Below are 18,664 nucleotides of genomic sequence, written 5' to 3'. Positions count from 1 at the left end.
GGCCAAGTTACTGGTCAGGTTACATGTCACTGGCCACGTCACTGGTCATATCTAATGTTGATCACAAGTCGATAGCCAAGTCATTAACCATGTCAATGGCATGTCACTGACTAAGTCACTGACCAAGTAACTGTTAACCTCATGTCTCTGTTATTTCCATGTCACTAACTAAGTCACTGACCAGGTAATTGTTAACATCATGTCTCTGTTATGAACATATCACTAGTCAGGTCACTGGTCATATCGAATGTTGATCACAAGTCGATAGCCAAGTCATTAACCAAGTCACTGGCATGTCACTGACCAGGTAACTGTTAACCTCATGTCTCTGTTATTTCCATGTCGCTGACTAAGTCACTGACCAGGTAACTGTTAACCTCATGTCGCTGACTAAGTCACTGACCAGGTAACTGTTAACCTCATGTCTCTGTTATGAACATGTCACTGGTCAGGTCACTGGTCATATCTAATGTTGATCACAAGTCGATAGCCAAGTCATTAACCAAGTCACTGGCATGTCACTGGCTAAGTCACTGATCAGGTAACTGTTAAACTCATGTCTCTGTTATGAACATGTCACTGGCCAGGTCACTGGTCATATCTAATGTTGATCACAAGTCGATAGCCAAGTCATTAACCAAGTCACTGGCATGTCACTGACTCAGTCACTGACCAGGTAACTAGCACGTCACTGTCAAAGTCACTGACCGAGTCACTGTCAATCACATGACACTTGCCAAGTCATTGGCAAAGTCACTGTTATATCTATGTCACTGACCAAGTTACTGGCCATGTCACTGTTAGCCTCAAGTCACTAACTATGTCATTGACCAAGTCACTGACCATGTCACTGTCAATATCTGTTGTATTGTCCAACCGCAAGACTAAGAACCTCTTTCAAGTAACTTAGCAAACTACCGGTTAATAAATTGTGCGGATTTTCCTAGCTAAAGAATTGATATTGAAATGATTTGGAGTGGATTATTTTTGTGTCAAATTTGAAGGGGAAAGAGATAGGATGGTTAGTTTCAGCATGATTCTTGTCCTTGATTTGGTATTGGGTTGGAGTGTATTGAGCTTGGGATTCATTGAACATGTTAAATTGTTTAGACAACATATGAATCTCCTCCTTTCAGCAGTGCAGCCTTTCTTGTCCAAAGAAATGGGGAATATGAAAAAGCAAGTCCTGCACTCCATACTCAAACAATAATCACATAGAGCTAGAAGAATAGATATTACAGAAAGGGCAACTTGTATGGGCAGATCAGGAATGATTCTATTAGTGGCTTCAAATCTTAATAAATGAAGTTGTTTTCGAATTCTAAACACAACTTTAAACAAGAACAACCTTTTTTTACAACTCAAAATGGAACTAAACTTCATTCATTGGATACCTAAACTGTTACATATCACCGCTCAAGCAATTAACATGCTCTCGAGTTGAAAAAAGGACAATTGGCAATTGAAAGATTGAAACTATAGTTTTCTTCCTCATATCTTTGCTTCGTAAAAGGGAGTTCCTTTGCTTTGATGCTGTGTAGAGCTAACTTAAACTCCATTATTTCAAACAAAGAACCAGTACCATATCTTCAAAGAAAAATCAATTTCAGAAACTATTCTAAAAGAAAAAAAAGTATTCAATTTTTACCAACAGTTAGTGGCAAAATGAGGTCTCTGTTTAAGGTAAGGCTGAAAAGTACCTTTAAGATCATCCGTGAGAGTTTCTGTATATATGTCTTGAAGAGGAGGCAGAATTGCAGGTGTACATGTCTGAAAATTTTTTTTAACGAATATTAAATTAAAATCAGGAACATATACTACACAAAACTGAATCATATATGTTGTTACTGTATGGAACAAGAACAGGATTTGAAATGAGATCAAGAAGACCAAAAGATATAAAACGAGAAACTCAGACTCTAGTAAGATGCAGCATGGTATCAACAACACATAACACCAATGTAGAAAAATCACAAAAAAGAAAATTATGAACCAAGCGGTATGAATCTGGGAAAGGAATAAAAGTGACACTTTGTAAAGTCTAGCAAACGATGAGAAAAGCACAGAAGGGTTAGAAAAAACGTTACTACACTACTTCTAGCAAACCAGGTCTCATATCAACTATGCTAGATGATGCTAAATTGCAGCTGAAACCCAAAGAACCCCTTCAGACTCCAACTACTTTGTGGTCAATACCAGAAATGAAGATTTAAAATCACCTGAAAATGGAAGATCACGAGCAAACTCAGAGAGTATGAATTGAAAGTCCCAGATTTTGAATTATTGATATTGTGTGCTTTTGCCCATTCCTTCACCTACAAAGGCAACAAGAATATATCATGTAAGAACACTTTTCAGTTGAAAAGTACATTTCACTTGCAATTGCAACCTAGCTACCAGTAAAACCATATCACGAAAGCGTGGATCTATATCATTCATCCATAAAAAGAGTTTTGATTTCATTTAGCCTTTCAGGTTATTGACTGAAATATCACAGGAGATGTTTCCAAGATTACTTTTGACCATCAGAATGGGAACTCTTGCATTAGGTATGAACTGGTACTTGTTCCATCCACCTGAAAATCAATCAATGTTCCTTAGGAAGTGAAATGTGGAAATTTTGTAACTAAGCAAAATCAAACAAAAAGACATACATTTTCATAGTGTGGAAGCTTATGGAATATAAGTTTATAGAATTAAAAGTAGGCCATTTGCATATGTAATTTAAGTAAACATATGAAAAAATGATTAACCATGAGTCAATGACATGTTCAGTATACTAACGGTTATTTATGATCAGCCTCATAGACCACAGACAGGTGAAGATACTGAAACCCCAAATTATTATCCCAGTCTTTTTTATTAGAAGAGGAAGGATCTTCTCAAGATTTAAAGCAGTACTTGAAAAAGAATAAACAATAAATCTACCTCTCTTTCTCATAGCCTTCATTAAATCTTTTAGTACATCTTGTGTGTGCTTTCTTCCATAAGAAGTGTAGAGTCGCTGTAAATCTGTATATAATTAAGATTTTATTTAATTAGGATATCCTGCAATTATGGAAAGATTGTTTCCTATTAGAGTTAGACTACTCCTTTGTACTTGTATATATACACCCATTGTGGGATGAATAGAATCATTGAATTAACCCTGAATTGAAGTATTCTTTTCTACTTGGTATCAGAGCCTAGTTCAATCCTTTGAACTTGCACTGCATCCTTTGAATCCTGAATCCTAAATCCCGAAGAACACCACAAACCGCTGCGTATCACCACCGTTGAAATCAAACCATCCTGAATTTCAAACCACCATCACCCTACCTTTTTTTCGAAAAAAAAAAAAAAATTTCCAAAACATTCATATCCATCTTGAAACCCTTGAAAATCCAATCCTGCGAAAATCATGAATTCCTCAATGATGCAATCAGAGAAACAGGCTATGGGGCATTCGGTAACTACCGAATTTTCTGTTATGGCTCAATGCAAACAGGGTCCTCCTCCAGGCTTCTCAGGACATTCTCCACACCGTCCTCGAGGTAAACACAAGGTGCATTATCTGTGGGGAATTAGGTCATAGCAAGGAGCGGTGCTATGAAGTGATTGGTTACCCTGATTGGTGGGACTTCACCAAGAAACCGCGAAAGAATCTGGGCAAGGCCGCTGTTGCTACTAAAGAGGAAGTTTACTTAGACAATGCCTCCGCTAATGTAGCGCAGTCAGGTATGAAGGTAAGGTTACTTTTAATAGTACATGGATAATTGATACAGGTGCATCTGACCATATGACCAATGACCCAAGTCTTGTGAAAAACCTTAGACGTTCCCCTCAAGACGTTGTCTCTACTGCTGATGGTACACCAACTCCGGTCACCGGAGAAGGTTCTATTGCTTTATCTGATACCTTAACCCTTGAATCTGTCTTAGTTGTTCCATCACTAGCTTATAATCTCCTGTCTGTTGGTCAAGTTATTTTAGCTCTTGCATGTATTGTGACCTTCTATTCGTCTTTCTGTGTGTTTCAAGACATTCTGACTCGACGGATTCTTGGTTATGGTGTTAGAAGGGGGAAATTATATTATCTGGATCTGACCGAGACTGGAAAGAAACAGAAGCATCTTTTGGGACAAGCTAATCAGATCAACGGGGTCGAGAATGCGAAGGAAGCTGTATGGTTATGGCATCGCCGTTTAGGTCATCTATCCTTTCGTTATCTTAAGAAGTTGCAACCTCAATTGTTTTCAGTTGTTAGTGATTTGGATTTCCACTGTGACATCTGTGAACTGGCCAAGAGTCACCTTATTTCATATTCACCAAGTCTTAATAAAAGTCCTGTTCCTTTTATGAAGATTCACTTCGATGTCTGGGGTCCTGCGAAAATTCCTTCTCTTTCTGGAGCTCGGTATTTTGTAACGTTTATTGATTGATGATTGCACTCGCATGACATGGGTGTCATTACTAAAGAATAAGAGTGATGTATTTGGAATGTTTACCGAATTTCACAAAATGGTGGCAACTCAGTATCAACAATCCATCAGAGTGTTTCAGTCTGATAATGGTGGAGAGTTTGTGAATGGCCCTATGATTGAGTTTTGCCGGTCACATGGAATTCGTCATCAAACCTCCAATTCTTATATTCCTCAACAGAATGGTTTAGCAGAACGGAAGAACAGGCAGTTGATGGAAGTTGTTCGTGCTTCCTTGTTTGGCATGAATGTACCTCGGTCCTATTGGGGCGAAGCAGTAAAATCAGTAGCATATCTTATCAACCGTACTCCTTCACGGGTGATTGAGTTTCAGAATCCTCATCAGAAGCTTCATACACTTTTGACCATCCCTTCTATGCCTAATTTGGAGCCCCGGGTGTTTGGGTGCACAACCTACGTTCATATTCCCAAGCCTCAACGCAGCAAGCTTGATCCCCATGCCCGTAAGTGTATATTTGTTGGTTATGCTGACTTCCAGAAGGGCTACAGATGTTATGATCCACTCACTAATACAATACATATATCTCTTGATGTCTCATTCCGTGAATCTGACCCATATTACTCAAGGGGAGCTTCTCAGTCTTCCCTTCAGGGGGAGAAAGGTTGTGAAGGGAATCCTTGTTCTATTATTGACTTTGATGTCTTTGAAGACTTGGAAAATTTGGAGGAACAATTTGAAGGTAGAAATTCCGAAACAGAGAATGAGACTGCCGAACAGAGTGTTGTGAATTCCGAAACAGAGAATGCGACTGCCGAACAGAGTGTTGTAACTTCCAAAACAGAGAATGCAACTGCCGAACAGAGCGTTGTGAATTCTGAGACAGAAGAGACGACTTTTCTGGATAGTTTGAATCAAAATCAAGATGTATCTGAAGCTCACACACAAGATATTCCCCCTTCTGCATCACCAACTGAAGATCCCGGTCAGAATGATCCACCTCAGGTACCCCTAAACTTTAATGAGTCTTCTGGGTTAGAAAGTGTCGAACCTAGGAAATCACAAAGGGTTACCAAGGGAATTCCTAAGAAACAATATGAATCAGATATCAAAGCCAAAGCTAAATACCCTATAGTTAATTTTATGTCTAACCATAGGATTTCTGGGTCACATGCACTTGTTGTTGATCAATTATCTACTGTATCTATTCCTAGTAACGTGCAGGATGCATTGATGGATCCAAAATAGACAAAGGCGATGAATGAAGAATTGGAAGCTCTTCAAAAGAATGCAACATGGGAGCTAGTACCTATGCCGGCTGGAAAGAAGACTGTAGGATGTCGTTGGGTATTTACTGTGAAGCTTAATGCAGATGGAACTATTAATAGATACAAGGCGAGGTTGGTTGCCAAAGGATATACACAACGCTATGGGATTGATTATGAGGAGACTTTTGCACCTGTGGCAAAGATTAATACTGTCCAGATTCTAATCTCACTTGCAGCAAACAAAGATTGGCCCTTACACCAGTTTGATGTGAAGAATGCGTTTCTTAATGGGAATTTGGAGGAAGAAGTGTACATGGATGTGCCCCCAGGTGTTAAGAATTACCCAAGTGACGTTGCCAAGGTGTGTAAATTGAAGAAGTCTTTGTATGGCCTGAAGCAGTCTCCAAGAGCTTGGTTTGGAAGATTTTCAAAGTCCATGAAAGCCTTTGGATACAAACAGAGCAATTCTGACCATACTTTGTTTATCAAACGCAAGAATGGTAAGATTACAGCTCTTATTGTGTATGTTGATGACATGATTGTTACAGGGGATGATCCGAAAGAGATGAATGAATTGCAAAAGTATCTGTCAAAGGAGTTTGAAATGAAGGATCTGGGACAACTGAAGTATTTTCTGGGTATTGAAGTTGCGAGGTCTAAGAAGGGGATTTTGCTTTCACAAAGGAAGTATGTCCTTGATTTACTTGCTGAAACGGGGATGCTGGACTGCAAACCAATGGAGACACCTATTGAGATGAATCACAAACTTGCTACTTATCCTGATCAAGTTCCAACTGATAAAGGGAGGTATCAACGTCTTGTAGGAAGGTTGATTTATCTTTCACATACGAGACCTGATATTGTTTATGCTGTGATGCCCCGTTTGGGATTGCTTCGCTTTTAAAAAAATCAGCTTCTGTTCAAAATTTTAGATTTTATTGTGTTTGGTAAATAAATAAATAGCAGCTTTAATTGAAAGTTATAGGTCACTGGCAGCAGATTTTAGAAGCAGCCTAGAGGTTGCTTTTAGAAGCTGATGTGGATCAAAACACACTCTGCAGTTGTTTTATGTATTGACAGCACTTTTAAAAATATTATTTACCAAACACGAAACTGTTTTAATTCACAGCTGATTATTCTCACAACACAGCAGCAGCAGTTTTTTTTAAAAGTCACAACAATCCCAAACTAGCCCTGAGTGTTGTTAGTCAATTTATGCATTGTCCTAGTGAAGAGCATATGGATGCAGTCCTTCGTATTTTGAGGTACTTGAAGATGGCACCAGGTAAAGGGTTACTGTTTCAGAAAAAAGATGAATTGGAAGTTGTTGGGTACACAGATGCAGATTGGGCTGGTGATAAAACTGACAGACGTTCTACATCTGGGTACTTCACCTTTGTTAGAGGGAACCTTGTCACTTGGCGTAGCAAAACGCAGAAAGTTGTTGCCAGATCAAGTGCAGAAGCTGAGTTCCGAGGTATGGCACACGGAGTCTGTGAAATGTTGTGGATTCGTAATGTCTTGAAAGACCTGGGTTACAAGCTTAAAAAGCCTATGGATTTGCATTGTGATAATACAGCTGCCATTGAGATTGCACATAATCCAGTTCAGCATGATAGAACAAAGCATGTGAAGGTTGACCGTCATTTTATTAAAGAAAATCTTGACAGAAAGGTTATTCGCTTTCCATTTGTAAACTCAGAGGAGCAATTAGCTGATGTTCTTACTAAAGGAGTGTCCAGGAAGGTATTTGACAACTCAGTTGACAAGTTGGGCATGATAGACATCTATGCACCAACTTGAGGGGGAGTGTAGAGTCGCTGTAAATCTGTATATAATTAGGATTTTATTTAATTAGGATATCCTGCAATTATGGAAAGATTGTTTCCTATTAGAGTTAGACTACTCCTTTGTACTTGTATATATACACCCATTGTGGGATGAATAGAATCATTGAATTAACCCTGAATTGAAGTATTCTTTTCTACTAGAAGAAATTTATGCGCCTTTTGAGAACTCAATTGAAACATCCAAGTCTCCCCAGCGAGTAAAGAGTTCTGAGACAAATGATCCAAATGGCTCCACAGTTGCACCTGGTTTTATGCCAATTATGTCATAAATTTGAAGAGTGAGTCAAATCTATAAACTGAAGGGAAAAAATTATCCCATGTTTAGAGAAGACAAATGACTAATTAAACAAAGTGGCTGGACCAAAACATGGATAAATCACCTCTTAAGCTCTCTACAGACTCAACAGCTCCTTGTAACTCCCGAAGAATTTGCCATTGTGTTTCTCGATCCGTGGGCAAGGGTTCAAGCACACGTATTATCTCTTATATCTTGACAGACGAAATGTGACAAAATACATATCATTTGCCATGCCCGTACCTTTCTTCTATGAATCTGTAGAAAAAATGTGGAAGAACAACCAAATTTAACATAAAGATAAACCAATTCTAATAAACATAAACAAACAGAGAGGTCGCTCCCACCAACCAGCCATCCACAACCCATTGGGTTGATGAACAAGGGTCTACTTATACCTTCAAGCATTTTCTACAATATTTACAAGATTTTACACCATATAGATGGTTCAAACATCTTCCATTATTAATTACAGGAGTCCAGTTTTAATTCTTCATTCCTTCCTGGTTCAATAATTTTTGCTCAGAATAAGTGAGGTCCCTTATTCAACAATATGAAGGGAAATGATACTCACTGCAACAAAAAAAAACACACAACTTCAGCAGCACAAAATTCAAGAACAACCGCAAAACCCAACAAGGCAAAAACCTCATAGACCAAACACACAAGCTCAAAAATCTGCTTGCTTCCAACTTCATTCCAACTAAACTACCCCAACCTTAATCTCAGCACATAGAAATGCTCAAAACTGAATGGGAAGTAAAGAATGACACAAAAATCCATTGAAGACGGCCTTTACATTTCAATTTACAAGATTGTTTCCAAGAGGCATCATTTTTAAGAGGGGAAACTGATTGACCTGTTGTCAATCAATTCAATTCTACATAGGCTTTTTTTTTTCCCAAGCAAAACTGTGGTTTCTTCCAGTTATGTCTTTTTCTGTAAACAAGCCTTACAACCAACTCATTACGAGCAACAAACTTTTCAGATGAAAGCCCTTTAACCTGTGAGCAAATAGTAGCATTTATAAACCTCACTGCACAAACCCTAAGCAATCAAGAATTCTATACTAAACAGGCAAAATTGACAACTCAACTACACATGTTCTTCCACTTCAATTTACTATCGAGTACTAAAACACCGTATCCGAGTGCAATCATCTTTCAATTTTCAGTTTTAGAATGTAGCACACTAAACATCAATTTCTCAAACAGTTTTATGAAAATGCACAATTACTAAGAAGCACGATAATAGAATTGATTCAAACAGTGGAGACCAACCTTCTTTACAGCCAATCTCTGCAACTTGGGAACCTCTTTAAGCAATCGAGCCTTGGTCCGGCGAATCACGGCATTCAGAGCAACTGCAAATGCCCTACTTTTCTCTTTTGAAGCAAGCTCCGCTTTCTGCAGATCAAAATTACTCAAAATTCAGTCTCAATTTGAAAAATAGGACCAAATCATAACTAAAATTCTAGTCAATTTCAAAGAGATTCGAAATTCTGAACTCTCAAAGAGATTTCATCGCTCTGAAACACACAGTTTGAATCAGAAAGAAACTGAGAAAGAGACTGAACCTGAAGAGCAGCTTCAATGTCGAACTCGATGGCAGAGTAGAGGCGAGCGAAGGCATCGTCGCCGGAGACATTAGAGTCCTTCTACTTGTCGATGCCGTATCGGTCGTACTTGTTGCAGATCACGGCGAAGGCATCGTCGCAGGAGACCTTAGATTCCTTCCATTCTCGCCGACGGCGACATGTTTTAGCGGATCATGGCGGAAGAAACCGATCAAAATTGTTTGAGATCTCGAGAGAGTGAGAGTGAAAAAGACCGTGAATTTTTTTCTATGAGGAATTTTATCTCCAACATCTGGTTCAACCTGAGGAAAGTGAAGAAGATAATGCAATGAGATTAACAGAGAGGAAAGATCAGGAGGAATTAGATATGAAGATTCTCTCACAAAGCTTATAGCTTAAAATGGCATAATCGGAATCAAAAAAATTAAAAACTGGCCTTTTTTAACATCACTTCATTATTAATAAGGACTAAATTAATATTATTGACAATTCATGATGGACCATTTTATCAAGTGGGAAACTAGGATACCTTTTTATTATTTCACACTCTAATGTGACTTTTCCATCATTTCCCTTTAAAAATAAGAACATGTTATAAAGTAGAGAGAATATGCAGAGAGAATAGTTGGGAGAAAGTAGAAGTATCTCATTCAGTCTCATTAGCCTCCTTTATATAGAGGTAGGGTTTACATCAAAGTACATAACTAATGAGTAATTACATGGACATCCACATAGATAATAATATTTACAACACTCCCCCTTGGATGTCCATCAATGAATGATAGTATTGGACGCGCTTATTGTTGCCTCGTTAAAAACCTTGCCAGGTAACAAAAACCCAGTGGGACAAAAAAAACCCTGGTCGAATGACAAAAAGAGCACAACGCGCATATGTCCTAGGTAGCATGCTTCTGGATGCTCCCCCTGATGAGAATCTCCCCTTGATTGTTGCAAGCCTCATTTATGTATGCGATAAGCTACATGTACCATGTATAGTAGTTTGATGTGTCTATCACCGAAGTAAGACCATGTGTGCTTTGCATATAGGGGCTCATCACAAATTTTCATACCTGCAAAGTTTAAGCAATACCAACAAAGCTAGACGATTTTCAATAAGCCTTACCTGATATGATAAGGTTAGAAACAATCTCATATGCTCAAATTCATACACTAAGTAATAGCTAAACAATATAAAGAAATTGACACATTTAACTTTGTATAGTTTAAAACATTGAAAATCATCATGGCATACCTAGCCATACACATCAATATCTTTGTGTATTGATATGTCTCATACAAGCTCTTCAAGAGCTCTAAGTAATTCATAACTTTGCGAAAGTTAGAATATGTTGCAACATTATATTCATAATTTGAATTCGATAGTAGTCTCGTCATAGTACTCATTAAGGCAATTTAGATCTCGTTGACTAGAACGAAATGAGTATATATGAGCTAGCTTTAGACTCTTTGATTCCATGAATGAGCTTCAGGCTCTTTCAACCTTTCATGGACTTGCATTTGAATCATTCTTGTATTTGAATCCCTTGAGGATTTGATAAGCAATACGCTTATAATGACACTTTACTTTTGAGATTTTGCTTTTAGCAATATGTCTTTAAGATCTTCATAATATACGATGACAACATGTCATAAATCTCTCGTCAATATAACAGCTATATGTAACACTGTACTTACAGAAAATTGTCATTCGTATAAGGGAAGATAATCATAATCTCATGTCTCTATAAATAGACATTGTGTCATAGTGATTTATCTTCACTTTTGACAAATACCCTTTTCTACATGTAGGGTTAAAGGTCCAAGAATTCCATCACGTTTCAAATATTCGATTTCATTGGAATTGCCTCTTTCCAATTTGGCCATTAATATACTTTGTCGACATTTATAATGAAACGTGGTATAGCATCAATACAACCCTTAATGATTTTTCTTTGGTAGCTACCATTTGTAAATTATCATTGATGATCATTAATCATAGATCCCTCACATTCTTATGTGCATGCATTAGCTGTAATAAGCTTATTGATATTGGGTACCCATGCCACTTCTGGGGCATATATTGTCACTTCTAGGACAATCATCTCTCATAGATGAGTCATGTAGCGAATGTGTAACGTCCCGACCCCAAATTCACCGGTTTACTAGTCATTTGGACAGTAAACGGTAATTTGTTTTACTTTTACTCTTTTTCAGCAACTTTAGTGGCCCTAAAAGTTGACTTTTTGTTCGGGTCAAAATTTGAGAAAATGTTTTTCATGAAAGTTGTAGAGGACGTTAAACCGAGCGCGTGCATATATGGTACGCTTAAATCGGAGTTCGTATGCAAAAGTTATAGCCAAAATACTAAAGTTACTGTTCATAGTAACTTTCTATATATAGAGAAAGTACTGTGGTAAGTTTCCATATTTTTCCAGAAACTTACCGAACTCTCCCTCTTTCTCCACTCCACTCCCCGTCGCGTTTTCTGGGGTCTTCTTTGTCCGACCACATCTTCCTCCACAGGCCTCCAATCGACTTGATTCCAAAAGCAATTTTTCTCGCCTTGACGTCGTCCATAACTTCTCTGAAGACATCGGAGTGAAAAACGAACTGTGGAGGGCGCTGCAAGGCCGAGAAGCCGCACAGCTCGAGCTGGAAATCGCCTCCCTTCACCGGCTGATATCTTTCGATTCCGGCCACCTGCAGTGATAAACCTTAGTCCATTGGAAGCGCCTTGGGACGTAGATGATGCTCCCCGAAGCTTTTGCAGAGATTTGAAGCGTGGAGGAAGAATCGACGGTTTGAAGTTGGAGGTTACTATTCACGATTCGGGTTCAACCTTCCCCTTAATTGTTGAGGTACTTCCGCTCATTTTCTAACTTGGTCACAGTTGAAAGAATTAATGGGTGTGTTGAGAAGGTGCTACTGCCAAATTTTAGTGGCCATTGGAGTTGGTGGCAGTGGCGGCGCCGCCGCCACTGTGGGCGGCGGTAGCGGCGGCTAGGGTAGCTTTTTAATTTCAATTTCTGGCTAGTTGAATTCTATAATTATCATAGAGCTTATATATGAAGTTTGGTGAGGATTGGTGGAGTTTTGAATCGGTTATAAATTTTTAAAGATTTGGTTTCGGTTAATGTTAATCGTGAATCCGACTGTCGGATTTCCTCCATAATTGTTATATAGTCTGAAATCGACGAGTGGGCAGTGTTGGTGAAGTTTGGTTGGATGTGGAAGAGGATTGGAGATGTTGAGGTTATGGGTTTTGAGATTTAATTATTGATTATCGTAAAATTATTTTCCGTCCGGTAATTATTTATGTACGAATAATTGTGTACAGGACGAGGTACCGACTCATCGTTCGTTGAAGGAACTCATATACGTGATCGTCGGAATAGTACTGTGAGTGGACTTTTGTTTTAAATAATGATGCATGCGTTTATTTTCTTGAATTAATGCTTTACCTAATTAATATATTACTTTCGAGCATACGAATGGATTTCGGAAATTTATTTCGGTTTATCTCGTGGTTTTGCTTTCAATAATGATTTTCTGAGATTGATTATGAATTATCTCGGTTATGACTTTCGGATATTAATTTTGTTATGCTTGGATTCGAAATTATGATTTATGTTGTTTTTCAATAAAGTATTTTCCAGGGTATTTTCCAGAATGGAATATTAGTTCATTATTGAACTTCCTTGCTTATTCATTATTGACCCGAGAATATTTTGGCGTAGGGGACACGCCGTTGATTTATTGATCTTACCTATTTATTTATCGACTTTCGATTTTGGCATTGGGAATGCCTTGATGATGATTTTAGAATTTGTTTTGTTTCGGTTTACGGGGGTTACGATTTATTATTATTTCTCGCCTTTTTGCTATTGATTTGGAGATACTTTTGGCGTGTGGGACACGTCGTTGGAAATTCTTTTACGAGAGATGGGGGAAGCCTTATGTATTTTGGATTTACTGGATTTTCGGTTATGTTTCCCTGTGCTATACTGAGGGGTGATTTTATCATGCTAGCATTGATTTTCCGCCTTTGTGGCGCGGTGATGGGATCACCGTAGCCCTTCCGCCTTTGTGGCGCAGGTTACTGTCTCTGTGACAGTAATTCTGTAGCCCAGTATCCTATCGCTACACTTAGTGGCGTAAGGGTATATTACGGGAGTTATGGGAGTACTTTAGCCTGGGAGGCTATCACCCAAGCCTGAGTGGCTTATTCGTATGGCTATCATCTTCCCCTACTTATACTATTTTTGACTAGCGGGGACTAGTCTGAGTTTTCTTAACCAGCGGGGCTGGACTTATATTTTCGAGTATTGAAATTTCAATCTTTTACTCTGTTGTTGTGACTAGCGGGGCTAGTCGGTTTTCTGGAGTTCAACGTTTTTCGGATTATTTTCTTAAGTGTTTTATAAATGTTGCATGCATCCGGATTTTATATATATCGAAAAATGTGGGAAAGTATGAAGTTTTATTTTGTTTTATTCATATTAAATTATTTATTTTTGTCCACTCACGCTAACGTGTTTTTCAATTACTTTCCCCTGGGCCCTTCGGTTTCAAATGCCCAGTTTGCAGGCGAAATTAGTTGAGGTCGGGCGTACATGGAGTCGAGGCATAGCCAACAGCATTGCTTCCGCGTACTCATTCTATTTCTGTTTTCTTTGTTACCTAGTGGATTAGTATTGCTCTGATAACCTATGGGATTAATATTGCTTTTGGGTTGAGACTGATATTTGTGAAATTGGAGTTGTGATTTGGGGAGCAGATGGCTCCAGAAGATTAAGGATGGATGATTTAGAAGTGTAAATGTTTTCCTACAGGTTTTGGGTAGCCTACTTTTAGGGGAAGTTTTGCCAAATTTTTGTTAGAATTTCTTCTAAAGTGGGCCCCGCAGGGCCACTTCGGATTTCAGGGTGAAATCTGGGGCGGGTCCTGTCAGAATGTGGATCTTTTTTACTTATAATCTCATGTATGAGCATTATAGGGCTTGTATAATCTTCCCTGTTTTGGGAGCTTAAAACTTTAGACCTGGTGGATACATTCCACACAAATTCACACCGTTATTCAAATGACAGTACTCTTTCCTCCCCCTAACGGCGGGAAGACTGTCTTATTATGACCATGCGCAAAAGATGCGTTCAAATATCTATCACTTTCTTTGGAGTGAAGATCTTCATTGGTTGGTGGCAAACCCAAACCAAATTTTAGGTCAAAACATGCTTTGTTCATTAGCATCAACCATATTGATTTATTATTGTATCACTAAGACGCCATTTCCTAATGGCGTACCTACACCCTCTGTATGTGTAGCCATATTAGGAGCTGTGATATTGTTTAATGACATTCTCTTCAGGAGAACCATGTCAATTGGATACACTTGCATCCCACAAATCAAATGAGGTCTAGATTGTTTGTGCTAATATGGTTGGTTTTAGGGACTTTAACCCAAGCATGCATATGCCTTTGCATTAAGCATATAATTGTCACTTTGTTTTATCAATTCACTAACTTAGGTATTCTTCAAAATGAAAATGAGACAGTGGATAAATATCTCACACCAATTCTTGTCGTTCTTCAGGAACAATCTTTCTCCCCCTCATTGCAGGAGGATTGTCTCATTAAAGTGACAACTCACAAATATGCGGTAAATAAACAATTTGCTTGTGAGTAAGATTAGCAGTCATCAAACTTGTAAGTGATTCCATGCAATATGGTAGACAAAAGATGACGTAATCATGCCAAATAGTGTATTTCGTTCAATGAACTTCTGGTTCATGACATTATATGCCTAAATTTACTGTATAAATTTGACACAGTAAATATGAGGTAGCAAAAAAAAAAAAAAATCTTCTCCAACCATATTGAAGGTACTTAGTGCGTCAATATTTCAAATTTGGTAACATGATAGTAGCTCATTTGGAGCCATAGATCAAGATCTACAACTCTTGATATGAGTGTTACCTTTGCTTGAGTAAACATCAATTGTGAAATATTGACAATTGGAATGGACCAAATTCATTTTGAACTGCGGGCCATAATGATATACTCAAAATTTCGAGTTAAAGACTACAATCCATGATAAAAAGTGACTTTATCACGTGGAGAACCTCAAGTTCTGTGTCACATCTAAATGTGTAGTCATAAAGAGGAGGGACTTCAGGCCCTCATATAATTGGAGATCCAAGAAGCTTGAGGTTTCAATTTTTTTTCAATTTATAACAACCTCTTAAGCTTGAGCTTCAAGTTCACTTTTAACTAATTTATATTTTATACTCAAAGCTTCGGGTTTGAGTTTTACTGTTAGAACTTCAGGTTCTACTATGAAATTTTGAACTTCTGGTTCAAAAATATTACATTCGAAATTCATATGTTCGAGGTGCTGGTCCGTATGAGTAACAAAAAAAATATGTACTGTAATGAAGATATACAATAAAATAGAAAAATTGCGGGGATAAAAAATAAAAATAAATAAATTAACACTGAAAACTTCTGGTTCCATGGATGAAGAAAACACACAGAACCTCTGGTCTGGTTAACTTCATATGATAATCTTTTTTTCTTACACATTCACAAGAACAAAATTATATCTTGTGATGAACCTCAAATTCTCTTTATATAGAGATGTAGTCACAAGCTTCTGGCTTTGATTAAATTTCTAACTTTGAACTGCAGACTCTAAAGGTCGTTTGAGTTTCAAATCCACATAGTGACAAGGAGGGGGAAACCCAATTGGTCATGCCAAAACATAACGAAGAAGTAGAGGGATTGCATGCCCTCATATAATTAGGGATCAAGAAAAATATGATTTCATATACGTTTATATAACGTCGAGGATCTTCTGGCCCTCGTTAATTGCATAAGCTGTGAAAAACTTCATGTCGCAATTTTCTAATTTACATTTCATTACCCTTGAGGAACTTCAGGCCCCCATATGATCATGGTTCAAGTAACATGCGATTTCGATCATTGTATAATTCTGAGGAACTTCTGGCCCTCGTTAAGCTTTCAGAAAATTTCATGTTGCAATTTTATCATTATGCAAGTCTCGAGGAACTTCAGGCCCTCTGTAATCGGATCAAGAGACTTCAGGCCTCAATCTATTTTGATTACAAAAATAGATAGTTCACCACCATATCAATTTTCCAAATTTAATGAAAGAAGGTGAATCAAATGGCCAAAACAAATAAATATATACCTGAAATTCTTTCAATTGAAAGACTGAAATATGCACCGTATATATGTATATGTATATGATTGCGTAACTGGATTATTGAAATTCCTTATAGCCTACGAGATTATAATACTGAAAACCATATATGTAAAAGTGAGTTTGCTATACCAGTTTATCTAATAGATAAAAACAAGAAGAATCAAATTGAAAGACTCAATTTAAAACATATATACCTTATTTACTGGTAGTTGAAATTGCCCACCGGTAAATATCACTGAAGGTCTCGAATATGCAGAATAACTTGTAGGTATAAACAGCGGATATAACCATGGTAAGACTATATCGTTAATATACTATGGCGTAGAGAATTCCATGCACCCATCATAAACAGAGTAGATATTATCATGGCAGACATATGATCATCAGACTACATATGCAAATATATTGATTCGCTAGTGATTATATATGAGAGACAATAAACAAGTATATATTGCGAATAAGAACAGAAGCCCGTCCAATTACAGATGCATAGCTTGCAATTGTATGTGAAACAGTACCTTACTTTGATCATTCTTTTCCAAGGTTCGAAAAATCGCTAGGCGCTAGTCGGGCGGTGGGCAGGGGAGGAGCGCCCAGGCGGCTAGGCGGGTGCCTAAGCGGCGCCTAGGCGGTTTTGTATTTTTTAATTTTTATTTTATTTTTATAGCTTTTATATTTATGTAATTGAAAATATATACACTTAAAAGAGTAATAAAATTGCATCTGGAATATTCAAATGTTAAAAGAGTCCTAAATAAGCATACATAAAACAATTGCAAGCCTAAGCCTCTAACTCTTCTTCTCCATATCCTTCGGAAGATGCCATCGAGGAAGCCCTATTAATAAACAAACAATGAACAAATACAATTTAACTTCAAATCTTCAATGCTTCATTACAAACTACAAAGTGGCAGAATGCATTAACATGGCACAATAGTGGCAGAAACTAAAATATGAACACGTAGCAATACAGAAAAACCCACCACAACAAGTAGAGTGTATGATAGTTGTAGGATTATGGTGTGTTCACCCTGATAAAAGCTTAAGGCCCTCAATAAGGCAAGCAGTTCATGTTCTGAACTTTGAGGTAGAATTGCAAAATCTTCCTACAAATATGCATGTTCCTATGTATCAGGTACCTACACCGTCAGTCAGCTCCGGTGAACCGCTCATAACTACAAGTATTTGAAGAAGGGAGTTGAACAATATAGGAGCACCATCCAGTTTTGCAAATTTGTATACAGAATTACAGATCATTCTTTGGTCTGCCTTTTGTTTTAAGAGACCTGATTGTTTGTATGCCCTTTATGCTTGAAAATTACTCATTTCATTTCATCAGTTAAACTTTATTCACAACATTCTCCCTTAAAATGCAGACATCTCTTCCTCTATGCTTCCTTAAGAGCATCATATATGCATTCCTATGGCCGATCCAGTGCAAAACAAAGCTTTAGACGAAAGTTATTATCGGCATTCATAATTTGCTACTTTCATTTTTATTTCATTGGAAAAAAATCCTACTCATCCTTTGCTATGCAAAATTACTAACAAAATGTCAATGATAAAAAAACTAACTAAAATTTCTGATTCAAGGCTTTCACAGTTTCACCACATAAAAGGAATGGTGAAGAAAATGATGTTCAATTAACAGAACAATAAAATGTAACATCTAAAGTTTGTTGTGGTGGGTTTTTATGTATTGCTGCTATATTCCCTATGGATAAAATGATGGCCTTCTCAACTGAAAACGCAACTGAACAACCCAACAACAAAAAGTCAAAAACTAAAACGCCTAAATTTCATCACATAGTGGGCACAGAATGTTAACCCAGATTGATCCATAAGCAACAGAACCAAGCAATTTATCAAATATCAATTTAGAAGAAGAAGAAGATTGATTATCAATCTATCAGTAATAAGAACTCAAGCAAAGATCAATTCCAATTTTCCAATTCAAGGCTTCAAGCAATTATCAGATGTTCAGAACAAGAAGAATGGAAGAATAGAACTTACGTGGAGAACCCGTGGGAGCGGT

At 37.6% G+C, this 18,664-nt stretch overlaps 2 long non-coding RNA genes and 1 pseudogene across 2 annotated transcripts; 1 reads left to right on the top strand and 2 right to left on the bottom strand.

Moving 5' to 3' along the window:
- Positions 1-1,255: 1,255 nt before the first annotated feature.
- On the bottom strand, positions 1,256-8,127 carry LOC133723309 (protein HESO1-like; annotated as a pseudogene).
- A 17-nt stretch (positions 8,128-8,144) lies between these two features.
- Positions 8,145-9,752, bottom strand: LOC133722633 (uncharacterized). The gene is made up of 3 exons (XR_009852878.1): positions 9,408-9,752; positions 9,112-9,237; positions 8,145-8,835 (listed from the first exon to the last, which is right to left on the bottom strand). It is a non-coding gene; the product is annotated as an uncharacterized LOC133722633 (long non-coding RNA).
- A 2,175-nt stretch (positions 9,753-11,927) lies between these two features.
- LOC133722634 (uncharacterized) lies at positions 11,928-14,244 on the top strand. The gene is made up of 3 exons (XR_009852879.1): positions 11,928-12,265; positions 12,745-12,806; positions 13,988-14,244. It is a non-coding gene; the product is annotated as an uncharacterized LOC133722634 (long non-coding RNA).
- The last annotated feature ends 4,420 nt before the right edge of the window (positions 14,245-18,664 follow it).

Source organism: Rosa rugosa, chromosome 7 (genome assembly GCF_958449725.1).
Source record: "Rosa rugosa chromosome 7, drRosRugo1.1, whole genome shotgun sequence".
Lineage (NCBI taxonomy): Eukaryota > Viridiplantae > Streptophyta > Magnoliopsida > Rosales > Rosaceae > Rosa > Rosa rugosa.
This window is presented reverse-complemented; position numbering and strand designations above follow the sequence as displayed.